The sequence below is a fragment of the Haemaphysalis longicornis genome, unplaced genomic scaffold (genome assembly GCF_048455015.1).
Source record: "Haemaphysalis longicornis isolate Haplotype H1 unplaced genomic scaffold, Haemaphysalis longicornis Haplotype H1 scaffold_5, whole genome shotgun sequence".
In the NCBI taxonomy this organism is placed as follows: Eukaryota; Metazoa; Arthropoda; class Arachnida; order Ixodida; family Ixodidae; genus Haemaphysalis; species Haemaphysalis longicornis.
The window spans coordinates 44,724,486-44,742,091 of NW_027526385.1; the positions used below are offsets into that span (position 1 = coordinate 44,724,486).

Consider the following 17,606-nt stretch of genomic DNA (forward strand, 5'->3'; position numbering starts at 1 on the left):
TTGCGAACTCTCATGAGACTCAATCCTGCCATTATCATGTAAATATCGGTCGTCGGCGTCAAAGCAACGTGCTCCGTGTTGCCCAAGGTGACGCTGAAACAACACAGCATTCCACTCGGCAAAGCCTATAATCTAAATGCTGCGCTCACTAACAACATGAAAGCATCAATATTTTAAGCGTTGTTTACTGGCACTTCAATAAACACGATCGACTGAAAAAATAGAGGAACACACGTGAACATATGTGAACACGTGCACTTATGGTTGACTACTTTTGTAGGCTTTTATTTGGCGATCTTTAGCCAGTCAAATGGAGCTATTCGGCCCTACTGCCGCAAGTGGTTCTTTTAGCGATGCTTCTTCTGAACAAATTAGCCAAATGCCTGCTGATCAAGCAAGTTACTTCACCGCCTCGCTTGAATTGAGAGACCTGAAATAAGGTGAGGAACACACGCATGTCATTACACGATTATTAAGGTTATCTTTTTAGATGTGATGCAAATCTCGGAAAAAGAAATTACTACTGATCAAACCTTCTACAGCTACTTATATCGGTAGTTTACATTGTGTAAATTCTGTGGCGGTAATGGTGAAGGGCAATGCCCTTACGTGTGAGCGTACTGTCGCAGTCGAACCCAATGGGCTGAGGTGTTTCTGTATCATGCTAGTAGAGAACCCACGTTTCATCATTTTGTTAATACTTCCTTATTAAGCTCTTCGTTATCAAATTAGCCACTCCTCGTTGGAAGTACAAGACGCTATATTTGGAGCAGTCATGCATGTTCTGGATTACGGTATCGTACTGTATAGCATGCATTTCTACAACATACCCAGTCCAATGTTTTTCCTCCAGTTTTTTGTTTCCCTTCTAATTCATTCTTTTGTCAGATTCGCTGCCTTTTCCACCTTCGCTGAGCCTGACAGTTAAACAGAAGAATTAATGGAGAAAAATTTAGTGGAGTCCTGTAATGATCATAAGGACACCATCCGAACCAATCCGGGATTTTTAAATTTAGCTATTGAAACAAATTACAGTCGACTACCGTTAATACGAAGTCTATTATCTGCTGTTTTCTCTCTACTATTTCTTATCTTTACTGCTATTTTTACCAACTACTAGTTGCATGTTTTCAAAACTGTTTCGTGGGTTTCTCACGTTTTTTCATTTATTTTGTGTATTACTGTCATTCTTTTTATGAATATCTTGATGTAGAATTTCTGTTGTGGGGCTCGTTGAGTGCAACATCGATGCCACTTTGAACCCCGTTTGTTTAGTCCTTTTTTTTTTTTTTTGCTATGGTCTCGCCCCAGTGAACGATAATAAAAGCGCCCGCATTGATATGCTGCTTCCGTTTTACAAGAAGACTGTAGTTGATTTGTGGTATCTCTTTTTACTTGTTCTCGTTTGTTCTCCGCCTATGTTTTATTTATTTGATGTCGACCACTCTAATTATGTGCGGTTTGTTATCTGCTTGTTCGTTGAATATTTTTATTTTATTAGTCGTGCGTCAGCTCCATCGCTGTTACCGGGCCCGTAATAAAGATTATTGATTGATTGACTGGTTGATTCATATCGTATTACTACTACTGAAGCCTCAACACAATTTATACACGTTACCCGCACTAAAAATACAAGATAACCAGACCATCCGTTAAGGCACTCAAAGAACGCAATTTTATAAACATTTTCGAGTTATCTTGTATAGCGCTATAACATACAATTTCCCGCAGCACCAAACCGGGAAAATAGGGGGCGCGTCCATTTGCCAGTACATTAGTGGCCTTTTGAGCACCCACTGTACGCGTTGGTGTATAGATATCGTTGTACATGTCAGTACGTCCCGCACGAGGCATCCCGCTTTGCCGAATAGATAACATTTTAATTACTAACTTCGCCAGCACTTCCTTCACGGAACGTATTCGGTTTAAAGGAGCAGAAATATTTCTTCGAATAATTGCGCATATTTTTTGCGGCGCCAATGCAACAAATTATTACATTCTTACCATGCGGTTTAGTGAAGAGAAACAGAAGAGTCCGTTGTGCCGGGCGACGTACCACTTGCTGTGGTCTTCCCGGCTCACAAAGCGGTTTTTTCTGCCGTCCGTAGAGTCGACGGTTATCTCATCCACGTCGTTGACTTCATAGCGATCACCACACTGTGAATCCAGTACTCCACCGGCCCCATTTCTCCAGGTCTGAACATCGATGCTGTCATTGGTGCGTCTAACCATCTCTTCGCTGTAAACGTCTGCACGAATAAATGCGCTCATCGTGAACATATAAAAACAGGATACAACTACTGTGAATAAACATGACGCAGTTTGACACTTGCTAAGAGCGTTTATGGATAATTCAACGCTAAAATGCGCTAAGTAAGAGCGCAGATTGTGAACCAGGGTGACATGTGTTGCGCACGCACATAAGCAAATATATATATATATATATATATATATATATATATATATATATTTACACATATATATTTATACATATATATGTATATGTATATATATATATATATATATATATATATATATATATATATATATATATATATATCTACGTCGTTGAGCTGAATATATGCTAGGAGCGGAATATATCTATATATATATATTGAGAGGCAATGCCAGGAGACTTGGCGGACGACGTTTATTCAGCGAGCGGTACCCTGGCCAGGACAGGATCAATCACGATGGCGATGATCGCGCGTCCGAGAAAGACGACGAGCGATGAGATGATGATGGACGCACCCAATGCAGCGACGACGACGAAACACGAAGGCGGTATTGGCCAGTCATAATACTGAGCTATGGCCTGATGACGGGACGTTTAAGATTTGCGCTTACAATATTATCCCCCCTCCGCGGAAGCGGCCATCCTGGCCGTCACAGTCAGGTAGAGGAAGCCCGTCGAATAAAAGGCTTGATTCGGGAAACATGAACGATCTCAGTTCCACGGCACCGGCGGTCACTGACACCGGAAGTAGGGGTTACGCGGTAGTTAACTGGTGAGGTCTGCGCGAGGATTGTGTAGGGGCCAATGAAGCGGGGAAGGAACTTCTCGCATAACCCAGGGGCACGAAGAGGGGTGCACAGTAGGACTTCTTCCCCAAGTTGGTAGGAGACAGAACGATGGCTCTCATCGTAGCGGGACTTGCGGCTGTTTTGGCAGGCTGCTGTGTTCATACGGGCAAGGCTGCGGCAGTGCGCAAGTCAGGAAACAAACTGGTCGGGCAGGCTTGCAGTAGAAGATCCGGGTGCAGAAAGGAACGATGTGTCAAGTACCGAAGAAGGGGAACGGCCGTAGACAAGGAAGAAAGGAGAGAATCCTGTGGTTTGTTGTACAGCGGTGTTGTAGGCGTAGGTGACAAAAGGTAAGATGGTGTCCCAGTTGGTGTGGTCCGGTCGAATGTAAAAGGAAATCATGTCGGAAAGAGTACGGTGGAAGCGCTCAGTGATGCCATTTGTCTGCGGGTGGTAACTGGACGTAGTCTTGTGAACGGTTTCAGCGGCACGAAGAACTTCGGAAAGAAGAGTAAAGAGAAACGTTCTTCCGCGGTCACTAAGCAGAACGCGAGGTGGACCATGGCGCAGGAAGATTGCTTGCAAGAAGAAATCCGCAACCACTGAAGCGCAACCCGTGCGAATAGCCGCTGTTTCGGCATAGCGGGTCAGGTGGTCAACCGCGGTGACAACCCACCGATTACCGGCTGGGGTGGCTGGAAGGGGTCCGTACAGATCGATCCCTACAACTTCGAATGGAGTCGAAGGACAGGGAAGGGGTTGTAGCGTCCCAGCTGGACTCGAGGTGGGTTGTTTACGGCGTTGACACGGTTCACAGGATGAAACGTATTTGGCAACACTTGTTGAAAGCCCAGGCCAAAAGAAGCGGCTTTTTATGCGATCGTATGTCTTTATGTAGGCAAGATGACCAGCGGTAGCATCGTCGTGAAAAGTTCGTAATATCTCTTGCCGAAGGGAACGCGGAACCACAGGGACCCATTTGTCGCCAGTAGGATGATAGTTGACGTGGTAAAGGCAGCCGCCATTCATGAGTTTAAATTTGTTCAGTTGTCGACGTGAACGGCTGTTGAGAGGTTGGGTTGAACCGTCTAGAAGGTCGATAAATTTGCGGCAGTACGTGTCAGCTCGTTGTAAGGAGAGAAGATTAGAAGATAACGCCGAGCTGACGGGCTCGGTGGAGGCAATAGTAATAGCTGGCTCTGACGGAGGTGGCGCTTGACAACTTTCCTCTGTTGACAACAGCGGACAGCGTGAAAGTGCATCGGCATCGGAGTGCTTTTTGCCGGATTTGTACACCACGTCAAAATCGTACTCTTGCAGCTTAAGTTCCAGCGGCCAAGGCGTCCGGTTACATTCTTGAGAGAGGATAGCCAGCAGAGTGCATGGTGATCCGTTACAACGGTGAAGTGACGACCATACAAGTATGGTAGAAACTTTTGAACGGACCAAACTACAGCCAGGCACTCCTGCTCGGTTATTGCGTAGTTCCGCTCGGCTGGCGTTAATGTCCGGCTGGCGTAGGCAACCACCTGCTCCAAAGATGTTGCATTGCGTTGGAGGAGCACAGCACCAATACCATGTCCACTGGCGTCGGTGTGGAGTATCGTCGGAGCGTTCTCATTAAAATGGCTAAGTACGGGTGCAGAAGTAAGAGCCTTTTTGAGCTCCAGGAACGCTGATTCACATTCGTTAGACCAGGTAAACGGTGTGCCAGTAGCTAAGAGCTTGTTTAAGGGTGAAGCTATTGCAGAAAAGTTCCGAATGAATCGACGGAAGTATGAAGCCAATCCAAGAAAACTTCGAAGTTCTTTCTGACGAAGGGGTCGCGGAAAATTTATTACGGCTCTCGTTTTATCCGGATCGGGGCGAATGCCATCTTTGCTCACAACGTGCCCCAATACTTTGATGGATGTGGTTGCAAAGTGGCATTTTTTTGCATTGAGTTGGAGACCGGCCTCGCTCAGACAAGTTAATACTTGGTCCAGGCGTTGAGGGTGCTCGGCAAATGAGGACGAAAAGATAACAAGGTCGTCCAGGTAACAGAGACACGTTTTCCATTTAAAGCCACGAAGGACATTGTCTATCGTTCTTTCAAATGTAGCGGGAGCATTGCAAAGCCCGAATGGCATTACGTTAAATTCGTAGAGGCCATCGGGTGTTGCGAAAGCTGTCTTCTCTTTGTCAGCTTCGTGCATGGGGATCTGCCAGTATCCCGATCGAAGATCGAGACTAGAAAAGAATTCTGCCCCTTGCAAGGTGTCGAGCGCGTCGTCGATGCGCGGCATCGGATAAACATCCTTGCGAGTGATCTTGTTGAGGGCCCTGTAATCCACACAAAACCTCACGGAACCGTCTTTCTTCTGAACTAGCACCACAGGTGATGACCAGGAGCTAGCCGAGGGACGAATAATATTTCTCTTCAACATGTCGTCCACGTTTTCTTGATTAATTTTACGTTCTTTAGGTGAAACGCGGTACGGGCGCCGACGGACGACACAGGAACCATCCGTTTCGATACGATGAGTGGCCAGAGAAGTCTGCCCCAGAAGAGAAGAGTTCGTGTCAAATAAAGCTTTGTGCTTTTCCAGTAGGGTCAATAGGGTGTTCGTTTGCTCAGTTGAAAGGTCGGGATTGATATTCGCACCAATAGGGACAGCCGGTGGTTTAAGATCAGCAGAATTATCCACTGTTGCAAAAGACTCAAGAGCACAAACGTCTATGGCATCACCGGGGGGCACAGAAGCAATAGCGGCGTGCTGGGGTACCAAGAGGGTCTCCGACGTCAAATTGATAGCGGCGAGATAGGCAGATCCACGAGAAAAACGGACAAGGCACGGCGGTATTAACAGTCCTTTAACAAAGAATTTTCCCGTTGGTGTAATGAACACGTCGCCGTCAACAATTTGGTCTGATGACACAGAAAGAACAGCTTCTTGGCCAGGGAAAAGTGTACAGTCAGAGGTCGTCACCAAACGTAGATCTGACCCGCTATCGACACTTGCGAGCTCTGTTCTTGCGATATCAATCATTGGCTGACCACAGGAGATGATAGCAGATGCCGAACGTAAAAAGTCCCAACCCAGAATTACTTGATAGACGCACGAAGAGAGGACTGCAAACTGAACGTGGTGACGACTGTCATTGATGAGTATGCGCGCAGTACAATATCCTGAAGGCCGAATCATATCCCCGTTCGCACTACGCAAAGCTGGGCCCGAATAAGGAGTCCTCACCTTTTTTAGTCGAGAGCACAAACGTTCATGAATGATAGATATGCTGGCACCCGTGTCTACCAATGCGTCAACAGGAATTCCCTCAACAATGACAGTCAAAGTGTTCCATGGCCGGTCCGGGGGTCTTACATTTTCCCTTTGTGTTGCAGTTTCGCCCCCCAAAACTGCAGGACCTAGTTTTCCGGCGCGTGGCTGGTATCACGCAAGACTGGTCGCAGAGGCGACACAGCCCGACGGTGTGGTGATGGTGACCGGCGTCGTTCGTTTCGGGAGTTGCGAGGAAAGTCAGCGGGGCCAGGTGGAGAGGGAGAACGACGTGGCGGCGACGTATACCGCTGTTGGCGGAAGCCGTAGCTAAAACGCATGTTATCGCGCTCGTAGGTGTCGTAGCCACGTCGCTCGTCCTGTTGACGCCGGCGGCAAAACCGGGAGATGTGGCCACGTATACCGCAGTAATAACACACCGGTCGGCCCACAGCTATGTCTTGTCGGGGTGGTCGCCATGCTTGGTAGGAAGAACGGGGACCCAGAGCCGTAGGAATGGCCGCCACATAGTTGGTCGCAGGTTGAGCCAGGATCGGGGTCAGCGGCATGGATGGTCGCCGAGCAACCTCTGAGTAAGATGGAACCGCCAGAGGAGTCGGAGGGTCGGGAGGAGTGAGGCCTGGCATAGCGGCAAGTTCCTCTTTAACAATTTCCCGTAGGCCGGCTGCAGAAGGCTGAACATAGGCACCAGGAGCACAAGGAGAATGGTAATCACGGAGCTCTTCACGGATGATAGCCCGTATCAGCGCCCGCAGGTTGTCATCTCTGGGGTACTGCGGCGTGATGACCTCCTGCTGCAGACGGATAGACTGCAGTTCGTCCAGCCTTTGGCAGGTCGTGGTTACATCAGCGACAGTCGGCGGGTTTTGAAGAGCGAGAGCCGTGAACGCAAATTGATTGATACCCTTCATGATGTGACGAACGCGGTCTCCCTCCGACATGTCGCTGTTAACGCGGCGGCACAACGCAAGAACACCCTGAATGTACGAGGTGTAAGTCTCGTGAGCCTGCTGGACACGGCTTTCCAGCTTCTTTGCGGCTTCAGAGCGAGCAGCGGAAGAGCCGAAAATATGGCGCAGTTGCGTCGTGAAGTCCGGCCAGTCACTGATACGGCGCTCATCGTCCAAAAACCATGTCTTGGCTGCTTTGTCCAGGGACCACGAGACGTTTTGAAGCTTCGCGTGGTCGTCCCACCTGTTAAAAGCGCTGACGCGTGCGAAGGTATCAAGCCACTCCTCGACGTCTTCACCCGGAAGGCCATTGAACATCGGCGGGTCCCGCTGGTGGCTGGTTACGAAGTAAGGTGGGAAGGCGGCTGAACCCGCACCGCTGGTTCGGCTGCCGGTTCCGCTGGAAGGTTCCGCTGTCATAGGCATGGTGTCTTGCGGTAAGCGACGACCCGAACGGAGCTCCAGGGGTGCACTCAGAGATGGAGGGCAAGGGATCAAACCGCACGCTCCACCACTTGAGAGGCAATGCCAGGAGACTTGGCGGACGACGTTTATTCAGCGAGCGGTACCCTGGCCAGGACAGGATCAACCACGATGGCGTTGATCGCGCGTCCGAGAAAGACGACGAGCGATGAGATGATGATGGACGCACCCAATGCAGCGACGACGACGAAACACGATTGATTGATTGAGTCTTTTTATTGGATCAAGGAGGGCATTTGCCGTAGAGTGGGGAGAGGGATGGAGGGAAGGGGATTACTAATCAAGGTCCATATTCAAACAGGGGATTCGTGTTATGGGGGCCTGGAGGTCTTCACCGGGGTCGGCCCCAGTTAGACTACTCGCGCCAGACCACTCTTAACTGCAAAAGCGGCAATTGTTCGTAATAACGATGCGTCTAATCCAGTATGTGCTTCATGTGGTAGGGTGCCGGGATTAATGTTTGTTAAACTTTCTGGGCGATGTTTGGCAAAGTGTGGGCATGTCCACACTAGGTGGTGGAGATTTGATTTGACGTCAGTGTTGCAGTAGGGGCATCGTGGGTATGTGTTGGGGCATCTTGTCCATTTCTGGGTAATGTGAGGAGTGTAGGCGGCATCCGCGCATAACTTGTTAATGAATACTTCCTCGGATCTGCTGCAGGAGACAATGTTGGCAAGATACCCAGGGGGTGTAAGCTGTTGGTAACGTTGTCTTTTACGTTTCTTTAGCCGGACAAGTAGGAGGGCTGGAGGAGTGGGTGTGGATGCTGAAAGGGGAACCAGTGGAGGCGTAAAGTTCAAACACTCCTGTGCCGCCTCGTGGGCGGACTGGTTCCCTGGGCCGGTTTCCTCGTGGCCTGGAGTCCAGTCAATTCTGATGTGCACGTTGTGGCTTTTGAGGAGTTCTTTGAGTGAGATTATAGAGTTGCCGAGCGGGTTGAGGGAGAGTGGCTTGCGAAGTTCTTGAATTGCTTCGAACGAGTCCGTTAGAATCCGTATTTTGGCTGGTGGTCCGGTATTGAGGTCATAGCAGATATGATTAAGGGCACCATTGATGGCATGGAGTTCACCTTCCAGTGCAGTTGCACCATCGTGTCTGAGGGAGAGTTGACCTCCAAGGGATGGGTTTTCAGGACAGGTCCATGCTACGCCAATATGCGAAGTTGCCACACTGGCGTCGGTATAGATGTCGATCTCATTGGGAAGTTTGGACTTCTCCAAGTGAAGGCTACGTTTAGATCTTGTTGCCGTTCTAGAGCGGGGAATAGGTTTGGTGAGATTGCCGGTGATGTTTTCCGAGATTGTCCAGGGTGCTAAAGGGATGGGAAGGTCGATGACCGGTATAGGCTTCTGCTCGACGAAACAGGAAGGCGGTATTGGCCAGTCATAATACTGAGCTATGGCCTGATGACGGGACGTTTAAGATTTGCGCTTACAATATATATATATATATATATATATATATATATATATATATATATATAGATATATATATATATATATATATATATATATATATATATATATATATAGAGAGAGAGATATTGTCACGTGTACAAGAAGTTGAAAGAGGACGACGAGGAAGGGAACGCCTCCAGCCACCTCTCTTCAGCGCGTGTCGACGAACTGTCGACGACGACAAGGAGGAGGAGAGTGTCTCGGGCAGTTGTGCGCGAGAGCACGTGGGGCGAGCAGGGCGAGCTCGAACGCCTGTTTAGCGCGTGGTGTGCGGGAGCAAGGGACTGCTTCGCGGAGTTGCTAGGAGGCACAAGTTTGCCTTATTAAATTACCTTCACTCACCCGGACTACTTATATATATATATATATATATATATATATATATATATATATATATATATATATATATATATATATATATATATATTTATATTTATATATGTAATGTGTGTGTGTGTGATGGTCTAGTTACTCCCCTCCTCTCCTCTGCTTTCTTATAGGCTACCTGGCACGAGAGGGCCCATGTTCTGAAAATGTTCGTACTGATGGTAGCGTGAGAGAGTTACCGTTTTTCAACTGCTCCTGACCAGTCTTAGAAGTTAAAGTTACCACCTGAAGGTAGAAAAAAGATTTCCTTTACCTCGATTTGTAGAAGCGTTACTCGCCACCAAGCTTTGGATACATTCACATGAAGATAAATTCATAAGTGGCAGATCCCACAGTCGCCTTACGACCTGAATTGATAAAGTACCCCACTCGTTAATTTAAAGCTGTGGGTTCCTGTCTTACATCGGGCGCATGTTTTACATCAGAGCTGTATATGGCTACGGTACGGCGGATTTTTGATCACGCTTAAACTCGGTAATAGCCAAAGGCGGTCGTCCCCACCAGTACACGGCATGTCAAGTAAGGGGGGGGGGAGCGCATTTAATTGAACGAGCGAACAGACAGGCAGAGAAATCCACCATCGTCGTCAACTCTCCCAGTACATGGCGGAAAGAACACGCAACGGCCGACGTGTAAAAGATAAATCGAAGCTATTAGAAAGCACTAAGCCGAAGCGAAGTGCGAAGCAAAGCATCTCAAGCGAAAAGACAACGAAGCCCTTCCACAACGCGATGCAGAAGTAAAGTGTCTCAGGTGTTCACTTGGGCATCAATGCTTTCGCATTCGAAACCCTTATTGAGACCATGCAACAGGCTTTGAGCAGTGCACGTAAGCCTGCGCGACGTTTAGATTACACTGTCAGGAAAACTTGAGTCAAATATTATACGTGCGTGTGAAGCGGTAAGCTCGCAAATCTCTGTGAAAGGTGAGGGAAAACCAACCCCAGTATTTTCAATTTCTCTAATTATGCATCAATGCAATTACGTCATTACAACTGTGGCTGTCGTATTGGCTGTTGCTGGTCAACGTCACGGTTTATTTCTGCACTTCCGGTGACGATCCACCGTCATCGGCGCGCTGCACCATGCAACCTCTTCTATGCCTGAACCTAGACGTACAGTTTTAGCGTTTTCGGTCACTCGAGTGAGCGCGGAGTTGAAGTAACGAACTCAATACTCACTTTCAACCAAACCACTCGACAACAAGCATTCATTGCTTTAAAGACGCTCTGCCAGCCTGAGTACGCGCTTGCGAGTTGTATATTTTGCGCTTGCGAAATATATATGTACTCCACGTTGCGGAGAAAAAGAGAAAACTCCCCGGCCTGTGATATACCGAAGACCGCTGAAGAGAACATCACGCCCCACACACCTTTCCGGGAGAGAGCACGCAGCCTTTGTCACGGAGTCAGAGGTCGTGTTAGGAGGGAACGATTGTGGGAGATTTAAAATCTCGCGTAGCTACGGTGATATTAAACAGATTATTTTATTTCGTGGTGGAAAAGATCGCTGAACAATAAACTTATCGCAAACTTCATACCGAATAGTCGGGGGTAATGGCTGCGGGGTTCCCTTTACGGAGTTCTTAGGTGTCCTCAGAGTTTGTTCTTCTTGTCTCTTTCTTGTAGTACGTGCAAGCTTTCTAGAAGCAGAATGTCTAGATAAACCAAGAGGCGCCTCGCAAAATAATACAGCAGCCCTGAGGAATTACGCTTCTTTTTACTAATGTATGGAAATAGCAAGAAAAAAGTAGCAATAAATTAGGAAAATTTTAAAATGTTTAAAATCAAAAAGAATGTGTTGTGACGCAAGGTAAAAGAATTTTGAATTTGACAGAGAATGCGCAGTCTGAATATATGCGAACGTAGTATAATTAATGAAGCTTGTTCTAAGCTAGTAGCTGTAGAGTGTCGCAAATTAATTTCTGTTGCATGGTCACAGGCTCCAGTCTGCCTTTTTTTATACTAGACAGCCATAGAGAGATGGAACGCCAACTTCAAAATATGAGCCAAAAAAGAAAACCTGGAGATAATGGTTCGTAGAAGAGAAATACCAGGAACCATTTGACTTTTAGCGCTTATATCACCCCACTTCTTCAGTTCAACTGAGATGCCCAATGGGTTTGCTGAGTTTCCAATAAACCGAATATTTTGTTTGTTCTGGTGGGAATCGTTTTCGCGCTTCACTTTATGTCTGACACCGACGCCTTGCTTGGAAACCTCATATTCGCCATCTGTACAAATACACCGCTACAACAAAGAAAAGAAATTCCGCCTAAAAAACCTCACCCCGGCCGGGTCCATCGCTGCTCTACCTAAACTCCCACGAGCTTTTGAGGTATTCCTAAACAAGTACCTAGCCATAAAAGGCAAGCCATGCACCCGTAAACGTGCCCGAATGGTACGGCGCCTTCCACCACACTACACTACCATTGTCCTACCAAAGCTGACCTGCGCCATCTAATTTGATTTTGCCGCGAATTAGCTCGATATAGAAATTTCTCTTTGCCCCATTCGTTTCCACGATACCCACAAATCCTTATTCCGTGGACACTCCAAACCTTCACCTAATCGCATTATCAAGCGGTCTCACTCAAACAGTATAGAACGACGTGTATGCTCCCCTCTTCCTATAACGACACCCAAAAGATCACCGCACACTTCACCTTAGAGTACACATTATCTTCTGGAGCCCACTTCGTCTTACACCATCCTCTAATCCCCTACCATTAACAGGCCTCACAAACGAAGACATTTCGCACTCTCCCTCCCTTCTTTACGACTGTATTCTGCTTTTAGACCGTTTTTAGTGGCACAAAAAGATGTAATTTTGACAACATCGTGAAAACATCGTAGGAATGCTGCTCATTTAGGTGCAAAGCATATTGCTCCGACAGATGCAAGTGAATAAACGTAGAGGAGCTAAAGCATGCGCAATATGTCTAAACATTGACGAGCATATTTGAACACAGCATGTTTGATCACATTCTGCTTGTACATGCACAACATATATATGAGCATGCTGTGCATATACAAGCATGATGCAACTGTGATGAAGCATGATGCAACTGTCACCACTGCCAAACGTGTGTGCGCAGTGTTGCAATTTTCGTCAGCTGGAGATTTTTCTTATCGCGGTGCAGCGGCGCCACCTTTGATGTAAAATGTTAATCAAACCCCTTAGTTGTGTTTAACATTACCTTTAAGCCAGTAGGGAGGCTTTGCCACAGCCAATACCAAATTATTTCCCTTGGTTCGTAGAAAGTTCACTGCTAAATCCTTGGCGCCTCGCAGGATCTTCCCGTGGAGTATGTCCCAAAATGATGGAAATTCCTGCGCCCATTTGGCGGTGTTGTTTTGATACACGTTTGCAGATTGAACTTTAAGGTGGTACGCTGAAACGCAGAAAGAAAGTTGGCACTTCGGTTACAAGTTATGATATATTTGTACACTGAACATTGTATCGAACGTAAGTAGCCTTTCTATGTTTAATTTTTTATTTATTCTTGCGCAAAAAAACACGTTCACGCAAAGGGAGCCGGGAAAAAAGCCGTATAACAGCTTGCCTAGCCACAGCCCCCCGGTGCGATACGCGGCAAGCGGCATTGGCCTATATTAACAAAAATCAACACAAACGGAAAACGCAAGGTTTATGCAATATCTACAGTGAGACAATAAACAGTACTGAGATGCACAGTAAACAAGGTTTGCAAAAAATAGGAGCCTACAAATACAGTTGCGAGAAAGAGGAAAATATTTATCCTTGTAACAATATCATGGGTTCAGCATAATGCTGCTGCGCATGTGATTAAATGGAATCATAGAAATTTCTTGAAAAGTGTTGTGTTTTGTTTAATGGCACATAAGTAATTAAGGCTATCATGCACCAAACAAAAGGTTTGGTTTTTTTGAGGATAATAAAGAATTGCTTTATCTCGTTATAGTTTGTTTAGAAGTGTTGCTTCTTTTAAAAAAACTAAAGACAAACTTTTAACAGCATCCTCTCCTAGGAGTAGGCTGGGGTGAAATGGAATTTGTTCGCTGCAGAACAGCCTAAAATGTTTTTCCTCAAGTCCTGAAATTTTGCACATGAGAGTAAGATGTGATTTACCGTAAGTTCTTGGTCACAATCATCACATCACGGTTTGTCTTGTTTCATAAGAAGAAGCTTATGTGTAAGATTTGTGTGGGCAATGCGGACACGACATAAAATCACTTCTTTAAGGCGTTATTCATGTCTGCTTGATTCCCACTCTGCTATCATGGGTTTAACCAGGTGGACTTTGTTGTTGGTGTTCTTATCCCATGAGGACTGCCAAGTTTCTCTCAGTTTCTCCGTATGAATTTCTTGCAGTCGCTGTGAGGAATCTGTACTTTCTCTATTGATTCGTTACACGCCTTTGCGGCACACGCATCGGCTCTTTCATTTGCCTTGATTCCAACATGGCTGGGGACCTAGCACAACTTAATTTCCCGTCCTTGGGCTGTGACTGTTACTAAATTGTGTATTATGTCTCCTATTAGAGGTTGAGCTGTATTTTTGAAATGTACTGTTGTGACTGCGCTGGGAGAGTCTGTATGTATAATACTGGGATTAATTTTATTCTTCATTATCCTTTGTACTCCCACAGCAATGGCATAACATTCCGCTGTGTAAACGGAAGCGCACTGGGGTGGCCTGATCACTTTTTCCCATTTCCCTTGCACTACTGCACTCCCGACATAGCATGATGGTTTGGAACCGTCTGTAAAATGCTGTGTAATATTTGTATTTTTCGTGTAGTGCCAAACATTTCTATAAAATATGTTCTCGTGGAGTGTGCCTTTTTTGAAGGCGTGTTAGTGTGAAGTCACATGTAAGAAAACTATACCAAGGTGGTCGTAGGTTCTGTCTATGGGCAATTTGAGGCAATGTGTCCAGCATACTGAGTTCTTGGCATCTTTCTTCGAACCGAATAAGCAATGGTCTGATAGGTTAAGGTTCATTATTAAACAGGGTCCTAGACGGGCATTTTGTAACTATGGGGTAACACAGTATTTCAGCAGTGAACGGATCTTTAGTATGTATGAGCATGTCAGCATTGCTCTTCTATCTGTGAGTGGTGGTTCATTTGTTTTGACGTGGAGGTTGTTTACGGGTGATGTCCTATCGCCCCAGACGAGAGACGTAAAACTAAATTGTGAACTGGGTCCAATCGTTTCAACTAGGACTGTCTCGCGGAGCCATACACAATGCTATCATAGTCTAAGCAGGACTGTACAACAGAGCGGTAAATTTGTAAAAGGTAGCCCTGTCGAAACCCCAGTATTTGCGTGACAGGAACTTAAGTATGTTTAGACCTCGCGAAGCTTTCTTTTAAAGCATATTGATGTGTGGCAGGAAAGTGAGGTTTTTGTCGAACATTATGCCTAGAAATTTGTGTTCCTTTTGTATGGGTAAGTCGATTTCCTTGAGGTGTAGGGTCCGATTGGTCTGTAAGCATCGTTTGAGAGAGAAGAGAATAGCCACTGTTTTGTGTGGTGAAAACTGGAAACCATTTCTGTCTGCCGATGTTGCTAGTCCATTTATAGTCAACTGCACTTGCCTCTCGCATGTTGCTACATTGAAAGATGTGCAAGCTATTTGAAGATCGTCAACATAGACAGAATACATAATCGACTTTGGAATTATTTTGCATATGAAGTTCATTTTTACAACAGTGTTGTGCCTAGAATACACTCCTGAGGGACCCCGTTCTTCTGTACAAAGGTTCTCGACAGGGTTGAGCCCAGGAGTACTTGAAATTAACGGTTGGCCTTAAGACCACGGATGCCTAACTCTACTAAACCGCGCATTATTCCAAATCTCCTTTGTAGTGTCGTAGGCCTTCTCAAGATCGAAAAAGACCGCAAGGCAGTGTTGTTTGTGTATAAATGCTTCTCGTACGGTATTTCCTAGGCGTACAAGATGGTCAGTTGTTCAGCATGCTTTTTTGAAAACACACTGATGAACATCAAGAAGTTTGATTGTAGAACAAAGCTTATACGTTTTAGCTAGACAGCTGGTAAGGGTTATTGCTTTGTAACTACTAAGGGAGGTTGGTGGCTTTCTAGGTTTTAGGAATGCTACAATGAATCCTTTTTTTCAAGCTTCCGGTATTTTTCCAACTACCCAAATTTTGTCAAAAATTTTAATTTCTTGAACATTATTTCGTAAAGACGGCAATCCGTATCGCAACATTTGTGCAGCATAATTCGTACGGCATTTTTTTATTTTCCAGATTTCAGGATTGTTGGTAGAATATATCGAAGAGAGCTTTTCTAAACCAGCTAGAATAATTAGTAAGCCGTTATTTACTACAGCTTGTTTGTAGCATCGGCCAAGTTTGTTACTGTAAGTAGAATCCATTCAAGACCTCAAAATTGCGGCCTTGAAAATACCCTCACAATTAAACTTTTCGGGTAAACGTTCAGATATTGTTTGCAGCTTGCGTTCGTTGTAAGAAAGACATTTTACTACGCATAAATATTTTAAGGGTGTCTATATGTTAAGTACTTCCAGGCCCAGGTTGGCATTATCACTTCGTTGTGTGAAATATCTGAGGTTATCGCTTTATTGCTTCAAGAAACTAATGAGCTGAAATGGTATACGTGTCACGTACATGCCCTTAGCATCTTCCAAGAGCCAGGGCAGGTACTTCATTAAAGCTTGCCACAACCCTTCGCAGAAGGGGTATTCAATATCCTGGTATGACTAAGGTAGCGTTATTATAGTTCACCCCAACGCGCGCAGGCATGTCCATCAATTCTATGTGCTCTATTTTTCTTAGTGTTGTGTAACTCGTGGTGAACACATTAAACAAGAAATTCTAACGGCAAAAAAAAAATCCTCTTATAAGTTGCTCAAAATGTGCATGGAAGATCTTGGCAATGCCATCAATCGTATCTGGGCATTGACAGTATTGCAATAAGCGAAAAAATTCCCGCCAGAGAATGAGGCGGCTCATGCAGGTGCCCGCGACATCATTTTCCGGGAATTCCTTTCGAAGGTGGACTCCTCAGCTCCACTCCTTTTCGTCGAACCCGTTTCTTCTTGGTACGCTGAAATTCTTTAAGATACCGACGCATCCGCCTCCACTATCCTCCACTTCACCCGTACCTTAACGACCACGACGCCCGCCTTTGGAGCAGACTCCACACCTTAACTCTCCTTAACACCACATCTCTCCCAACCAATACCCTGTTGTAAATCAGCCATCCCACCGCTGCCACCGATGTTGGGACTCGCATCCCCTGCGCCGTCACCAAGCATGCAGCGGCATGACGGCCACCGGTCGTTCACCCGAGGCATGATTGGGCCGAGCCGCCGCGACGGAAAAGGAGAGGCGACTCTGCAGCGATGCAAGTTGAGGCCTGTCGGCCGCGGGCGGTTTGGTCTGGTTTGGGTCGAGGCGTGAATCGGCCCCGTGTGTCGGCGCGTCGCCCCGTGCAACGGATTTGGGCCGGGCGCTCTGGCACAACAACCCCTACAACTGCCCTTCTTGCCCGACTCCCTGCATCTCGTGCCACCTTTTATGGGAGCCCCTGCCTTCTTCGTCCCCGGAGAAGTGGGCTGCGAAGTGACCAGCTCGCGGCCTGAAGTTAAAGACATTTGATCCCACGGGATCGAGCAGGGGAAACAGCTGGCGAATTTGTGGGCTGAGAAAGGACCACCCACCTTTCTGTGTTTTAAGTACAATAGACTTTCTTAAGTTACTTGAACCCGAAAATTTCGGTCTTTCTGTCCGTTTTTCTCTGTCTGTCTGTCCTTCGATTCAGTCTTCCGGCCAAACGGAAAAATAATTCTTGAACGACAAGTTTATGAGCCTAAACCTTTCCGAACCACTAAATCTGGAAATACCCTCCATACTTTTATACATTGTGGAGCAAAAAGAAAACATTAGGAATGCTTCAGGCAAAACATAAACGCACAACTAAAACATTCAGTTTTCATAATATCGAAAATAAATGATGCTCTAAGCTGGCAACAGCACATAAAAAATGCGCATTG

General features: G+C 46.2%; 1 long non-coding RNA gene across 1 annotated transcript; it reads right to left on the reverse strand.

Annotated features, from left to right (window-relative positions):
• Window positions 1-258: 258 nt before the first annotated feature.
• On the reverse strand, window positions 259-12,899 carry LOC144139203 (uncharacterized). Its single transcript, XR_013316097.1, has 3 exons — window positions 12,778-12,899; window positions 2,005-2,249; window positions 259-430 (listed from the first exon to the last, which is right to left on the reverse strand). It is a non-coding gene; the product is annotated as an uncharacterized LOC144139203 (long non-coding RNA).
• Window positions 12,900-17,606: the final 4,707 nt, after the last annotated feature.